The 6,951-nt window shown below is 38.7% G+C and overlaps 1 protein-coding gene across 1 annotated transcript in view; it reads left to right on the top strand.

Annotated features, from left to right (window-relative positions):
- Positions 1–5,991: 5,991 nt before the first annotated feature.
- Positions 5,992–6,951, top strand: part of plxna4 (plexin A4) — a 186,480-nt gene continuing 185,520 nt past the window's right edge. Inside the window, exon 1 of the mRNA XM_056749417.1 lies at positions 5,992–6,134. The gene's annotated coding sequence lies outside the window, so the exon portion shown is untranslated. The remainder of the gene's footprint in view (positions 6,135–6,951) is intronic.

The following is a 6,951-nucleotide window of genomic DNA, read 5'->3' as shown; positions in this document are numbered from 1 at the left end:
TCCATTTCCAAAATCAAATATGTGCTCATCATAAAAAACGAAGAAAAAAGCCATCAGAGGAATCTATCAGATCTGCAGAATAAATCTAATTTCCCTACAAATGCATCTGTAATATTTCAAATCCACGGCCCGGGTTAATCTAACGCTTCATTTATATTCAAATAAAGCAGAAGTCATGTCTTATCAATAATAAGAGGAAAAAATAAATGAGGTTTTAAAGAAAGGAACTTGCGGTTTTCTTGTGTATTTTATTCCTAGAGAGTCAATAAAACATAAAGGGACTCAATTATTCTATTAGGCTGAAACATTGCATTATCACCGAGCGTAACTGAGTCAACAGAGATTTTCGGGGCGTGTTTGATGAAGTTTGGTTTACACACAGCATACTCAATAAGCAGTGACCCGCTAGAGGTGTGTGTTTAACAAATGAATGAGAGAAGAAGAGTGTGACCGAGGAAGAATTTATAAGGATGAGACTTTCTCATAGTGTAATGCTTTGTGATAGTTTTAAAGGTGCTCGCAAAGAACAGCATCACTGCTTCATTTGGGTTACGGTGTTTGGTGTAACTAGTTCATAAGTCATTAGTTCCTGTAATTTACTTACTTTTCCCTTCAAAAAGTATAGGAAGGGATTCCTCTTTTTTTGTAATTACTTACAGTTAACTCTGATATAATTAAACTTAATGCGATGTGTAATATCTGTTTGTGCAATGGAGGAATTGACATCAAAATTTAAAGTCTAACTTTAAAATCTGTGCTTTAACATATAATTCTCACATTTGTAATACTTTGGTTGTTAATAATACTATTTTATGTAGTTTTATATAATTTATTTGAATGAATTAAAAGAGCCTGTGGTGAGTAAGGCGGGACGGGAGCCGGGAGGCGGGGCCGTTGGCGTGAGTGATAGTTGGAATCAGGTGTGCACACACCGGTCCCACATATCTCACGGAGGAAATCGGGAGCATAAGAGGACGAGCGACGGGACTGCTGAAGAGAGAGGACCAGGCCTGGACATGTGTTTAGTTTGTGTTTATGTTCTTGTGGCCGGCAGTCGACCGTGAGCTGGCTGCCAGTCTTTTACTTCCGTGGTATTGTTTGTGAATTTTTATTAAAGTTTGTTAAATGTTCGCCGGTTCCCGCCTCCTTCCTTCCTTTTATTGAACCGTATTACAGAGCCGTTTCATGTCTAGCCTTGAATCACTATTGATGTAGAAAGTAAGTAGTGAAAAGTTATTAAAGTCGCCATGAAAAGGAAGTTTCGATTGACTGAAACGGCTTCTGAAATAAAAAAAAAATTAGGGCTGGGCTGTATTTGCTCTTCCTTGTTTGATTGGTTTGTTGTAAGCCTGGAGGAAAAAAAGCTAAAAATGCCATTACAAGTGCAAATGAATTAAAAATAATAATGGTGTGCGCGGATAAATCTTTTATAATAATCACTGCAACTCTGTGTCAAACGCTTAGAATTTTCCTGTTTTGGTTGCATGGTGACTTTAAATACCTTTTGAAAAGAGTAATTTGCACAGTTATCTAATTAAACTATTGAATATGGAATTTGTAACTAATTACTTTTTCAGAGTATCTTGCCCAACACTGGTTTGTTAGGTCCTAGGAGAGAGACTTTAAAGTGTTCACCCAAAAATAAAAATTCTGTCATCATTTCCTCACCCTCTTGTCATTTCAAACCTGTATTTGAAATGACACTTCTATTGAATGGACACAAAACCAATGCAAGTGAATGGGGGCCAGTTAACAACATTCTTCAAAATATCTTCGTGTTCTGCTGAAAAAATTAAATCAAACAGGTTTGAAATGACAAGAGGGTGAGTAATTTAATTTCTTTAAGGGTATGTGAGGCATGCTGACTATACACCAGACTGCAGCATTGAGGTCATATCTTCTTCATCTTAATGAGACATCCTGAGAACAGGCAAACTGGAGCCCACACACACACACCTACACCTCCTCAACACACCCACTGCTCTCCGGTCTACACACATTCTCTCATCCCACTGTAGATTTCAATTAAACGCAATAAAAGCGAATAGACCCCACCAGTCCTTTGCTATTCAGCTGGCAATGTCACACAGCACTTCCTTATTTAAAATCACAGAAAGCAAACACAGGTGTGCTTATTCACCACTGTAGTCTCAGAAACACCCACACACCTTTCGCTGTTCTCTAAATTAACCATCAACACACACAACAAACACAGGTGCACATTACTGATTATCATGGTTTGGGATGCACACAAACACACTCGCCAAGCACATTATCGGCGACTACTGGGACGGTCTGAAATAAAGACACAAGCGCACATGCAGGACCACGGCCCACTTCTGCAGCGTGGTTTGATGGTGATAAAGGTTTTTATGTGTCATCTGCGACTACAGTGTGTGAAACTGTCTTCTAAATGTCACCTTGTGAAAACACAAGGGAAACTCTCACAGGACCCACATGCACAAACGCACGCTCGTTTTTCAAAGGCAATTCCTCGTATTGGGTACTGAATGAGGGTGTGAGAGACAGACAAGCTCATGTTCCTACGTCTCGCATTCCATGGGGTTCGGGATGCTCCCCCGCTCTTGACCCTAATGGTTCTGGGGGCAGTTTACAGTCGCACTATTAGGAGTGAAAAATTATCCCCGCCTGCATCCCTGGGAAACACGCTGACCTATTAATGCCAATCAAATCCCACGCAGACCGGGGAGAGATTATGATCTAAGCAGGCCAGAGATGGAGAGATAGTAGCTCTCCGCTTTCAATCAATACGGGCTGATTCTAATAGCCATTGATTGCATCAAAACCTTGATCCCAAATCGCAGATGTGATTATGTAATGGGGAGCCGTGACACTTTATTGAAAACAATGAGTCTGACGCGGGACGCTGGAGGAAATATTAATCTTACTGTGTCACGTAACAGAACTCTGTCGCTCCACTTGATTTATGAGGTGTGTGTGTCGTGGCGAGCCGTTGTGTGTTTACGTGTGACAGCCGAACATATTGACATGATGTAAGTCGTGTTCAGAATAGCATATTTCTGTACAACTTACATTATTTGCTGTATGTGTACCGTAAACAGTGTAATGTCAGTATGTGAAAAAAAAACTGTATCGATGGGAATTTATGTGCATTAAGTAGTTGATCCATGTAATGCACATGACCCAGTTTGATAAACCAACCATTTTTGACTGACACATTTGTTCCTTATTTATCCTTTTTTCTTGTTTATCAAATCTTTGATTGGGAATATTGAAAACACAAATAAACGTTTCATTCCCCAAATGATGATTGCGTGTCACACTGGACTGTATTCCATTTGGATGGAAGGTAGCCAAAGACAAACGTTTACTCACAATGCTTATTTATTTTTTATCGTGTGTGTACATACATTCATCATCCCTCTGTCAACAAAGATCTGTAATTAGTTTAGTGAAGAAAAATATACACCCAGGCACCCTGGACATGTGACAGTTCATCATAATGACCTGTGATGGATTGACGTCTAATTCACCTTTATAATCCCGCTGTCATTATTTCAAGAGAATTCTATGGCGTTGCATCTTTTCCTTTGTAATCATACATGTCTTTGTGTGCATTGTCTCAAATTGTATTATGTGTTCCATTGTATCTTCACCGATGCAGGAAACGGGGTGGAAAGGGGAGGGGAGGAGAGGAAGAGAGAGAGACACTCATCCTCACCAGTAATAAATCAAGAGAGATATGATGTAAATAAAATAAGGCCTTGCACACCGTATATCAACTTAGCTGAAGGATTTTCCATAGAAGACAGAGAGAGTGAGTGAGAGAGAGAGATAGAGAGGGAGAGAGATAGAGTTATATATTATATTTTTGTTTATGCACTAAAAAACAGATGTCCTATGCACAGATGTTAAATCTAAGTGCATAATAACCACCCATAATGCCCTACCAGCCCCACAGCAATGTAATAAAAATCACTTAAACAACCCTAGAAATTCCTGGAAAAGCCATCTATTTTAAATCTATTTTTAATGATGTAATCTATATGTTAATGCATATGTATGACTATGGTGGTTTTCTAGCGAGTGATGTCATAATGAACACTTATTTTGGTAAACATTTATATTTTTTTGGGCAAAACAGCCACAAACAAACATAAAGCAAGAAAGCCATACAACCCATTCAACCACACACCACGACTGGACACGTAGCTGGTGGTGACAACACTGTGTACACAGATAACCTGCCTTCAGCAGGCGTGACTTAAAAGCCACAGGCAGAGAAAAGTTTGGTGAATGTGTGTTTGTAACTCGGGCTTATCGCCACTGCCGTGGGTTACAGGAGCTCGCTGCATCTCAGCGACGCAAATGATAGCAGGTTCCGACAGAGGGCAGATTCACGTGGAAGGTTTACGTATGATTCTGGGCCCACAAGGCCTTCTCGGGGATGTCTGCCTCTATAATAAAACAATCTCTCTAGATGAGACTGTCTGAGTTTGGACACTGTGCCAGACACACGACACACACAATGATTGCCATTGACCTGGAGGATGGAGTGACCAGCTGTGTGCGAGGAACAGCGACGACAGTCATGGATACGCACAGGAATCTTGTGTATGCGAGTTAAAATTCCGCAGAATGGTGAGATCATTGCTGTGAGGCCATATTGAGACATGTAAGAGAAGCCTTTTAAATGGATAGGAACACACATTTAGAATACAAAGTTCCTCTGTTTGTGATGTTGTTGACACATCTTGGTTGTTTCTCTTCTTTTATCTGTTAGTTTAAATATATAAGATTTTTATCCTTACCCCAAACTTTCAATCTTTTTTTATTTATATTTCTTTCTAAATATCTTAAAATATATAATTTGCCTAATTTGCCTAATTTGCTTAAAAACTTAATAACGTTTTATCATAAGTTGCTTTATTAAAGGTATACTCTAAAAGATTAAGAACTGGCTCAAAATGACAAACTAGACATGCAATGAACAATATGAAGAAATAAGAAAAAATCTGAGTACAGTCAATATCAGAATATTTTTTCCTGTAATGTAGCTCATTGTAGTAAAAATGTCAATTGATGATGTGTATTCGTACACAGATACCATCTGAGTTTTTAATATTATTTTATTTATTCTACATAAGAATGCTAACACATGAGAGAATTGCACTGTGAATGTATAAACAATAGGAAAAATAACTAGTGTTTTAAGAGAGTTAAATTGTTGGACACACAACGGATGCCAAACAGAGAACGGATGAGGTCGTGTGCATTGCACTGACAAACATGGTTTTCAGAGGGATGTGCATCAGACAGAAATCCTAGTTGAAACACAAAAAGCAGCCAATAAGAGGGTGGACACATTTATGGAGGCAGACACTATAAATCCTGTCCTGTCACTGGAAAACCTATAAATATTATGTCTGTGGTGTAAAATGGCACTGATATTGACCATAGTGTGTGCATGCATGTTTGGCGTGCATGATTTAATAGCATAAATCCAGTATGGTACCCTATAATGCTGAGAAAGATGACTGCTGAGCGGATATTATGTAGCTGGTACGGGCACCATCTATTTGTCATTGCCCACCCTCCTGTCCCCCTCTGTCTAAATCTATGATTTCGAAACTTAATGTGTGCTAAAACTCATTATTCTGACTTCAAAGTCATCATTCATAGGTGTGGGAAGTGGAAAATAGTGTATCACTTTCGTGGGACCCTGACAGGTGCACTGTTCACTAATACAAGATGGCAATTGGCAACTATTACCACTGTAAAAGTGTTGTAAAACTTAAAGAAACAACTCTTTTAACTTAATTACATTTTACATTAATGTGTCATAAGATTTTATAAACAGACCAATACTGCATTATGTTGCTCTAAAACGTATTTCGAAAATGATTTGCGTCAGCGCAATGCCCTTCGCGATTGGTCGTTTCCGCTGCAGCGCACTGTGTCGTTCCCGGTAGCCCCGCCCACTCAGTTGTTGTCAAACTGCACGTCAAACACGGATGAGCGTTGAAGCAATTGTGCAAAGAATTACAAAAACACAACGGATATTTTAACAAAAAAGTGCTTGGAGTCTCATAAGAAAGACCGGTAACATCATGCATGAAGAGAAGAACCGCACAAGTCGTGAAAACAACAAGGTACGTGTGTTGACGCTTTGAATTTGGCGCTGTTGCTAGCAAACAGTACACACCTGTGCTGATTGGATGTGATTGTGTCGAGTACCCAGTTTCCGGTTTGTTATGTTTATTTGTCATAAGCACGCGATGTCACTGTCAGTTTGTAAATTGAAATGGATAATGTGAGTGTAAACAAACTGTTTGTTGTACAAAACCTTTTTTTCTGAATTGGCTTCTGCCGTATTGGTAGTGGTGCACAATTGATTCACTGTAGTGAATCGATTCGTTGAGATGCTTATGGAAATGAACTGATTCAAATGATTCACTGAGTTATCGAGTCATTTTATGGCTTTTTAGCGCATTATTTAGATTACCACAAAATACTGTAGTCTAGTTTAATATAGACCTTAGATGGCTAAACTGTAGTAACATTTCCAGAGACCATAGCCTTACAGGGATAATACAGTATTTTGAAATTAGTATATTTTTACTTGTTTGTATAAAGTGGGTAGAATAAGGATTTTGGTTATTTTTAAAACTCTTTACTAGAAAATGTCTTGATACATATAATATTGGATATCTGTCTGAAAATAACACATCCGAGGTAGTGTAGTAAAGGCTAAAATACATTACAAGACTTTTGGCCAGATTTTTGGTCGGGACTTGTTGGAGGAAGTCTGTGCCAGTCTGCAGATTTTATCAGTTAGTGTGTTTCTATCCGAAACTTTCAAAAAGTCTGCAAGTGTGTGATGTCCAGTTTAAAAAAATCTGTTCAGATTTTAAAAGTCTTGTTGTGTATTCCAGCCATAAGCTTCCGAAGTGTTGCTTTTTCTAAAGA

The sequence above is a fragment of the Triplophysa dalaica genome, chromosome 5 (genome assembly GCF_015846415.1).
Source record: "Triplophysa dalaica isolate WHDGS20190420 chromosome 5, ASM1584641v1, whole genome shotgun sequence".
Lineage (NCBI taxonomy): Eukaryota > Metazoa > Chordata > Actinopteri > Cypriniformes > Nemacheilidae > Triplophysa > Triplophysa dalaica.
Note: the sequence above shows the minus strand (reverse complement) of the source record. Positions and strands in the feature narration are given on the sequence as shown.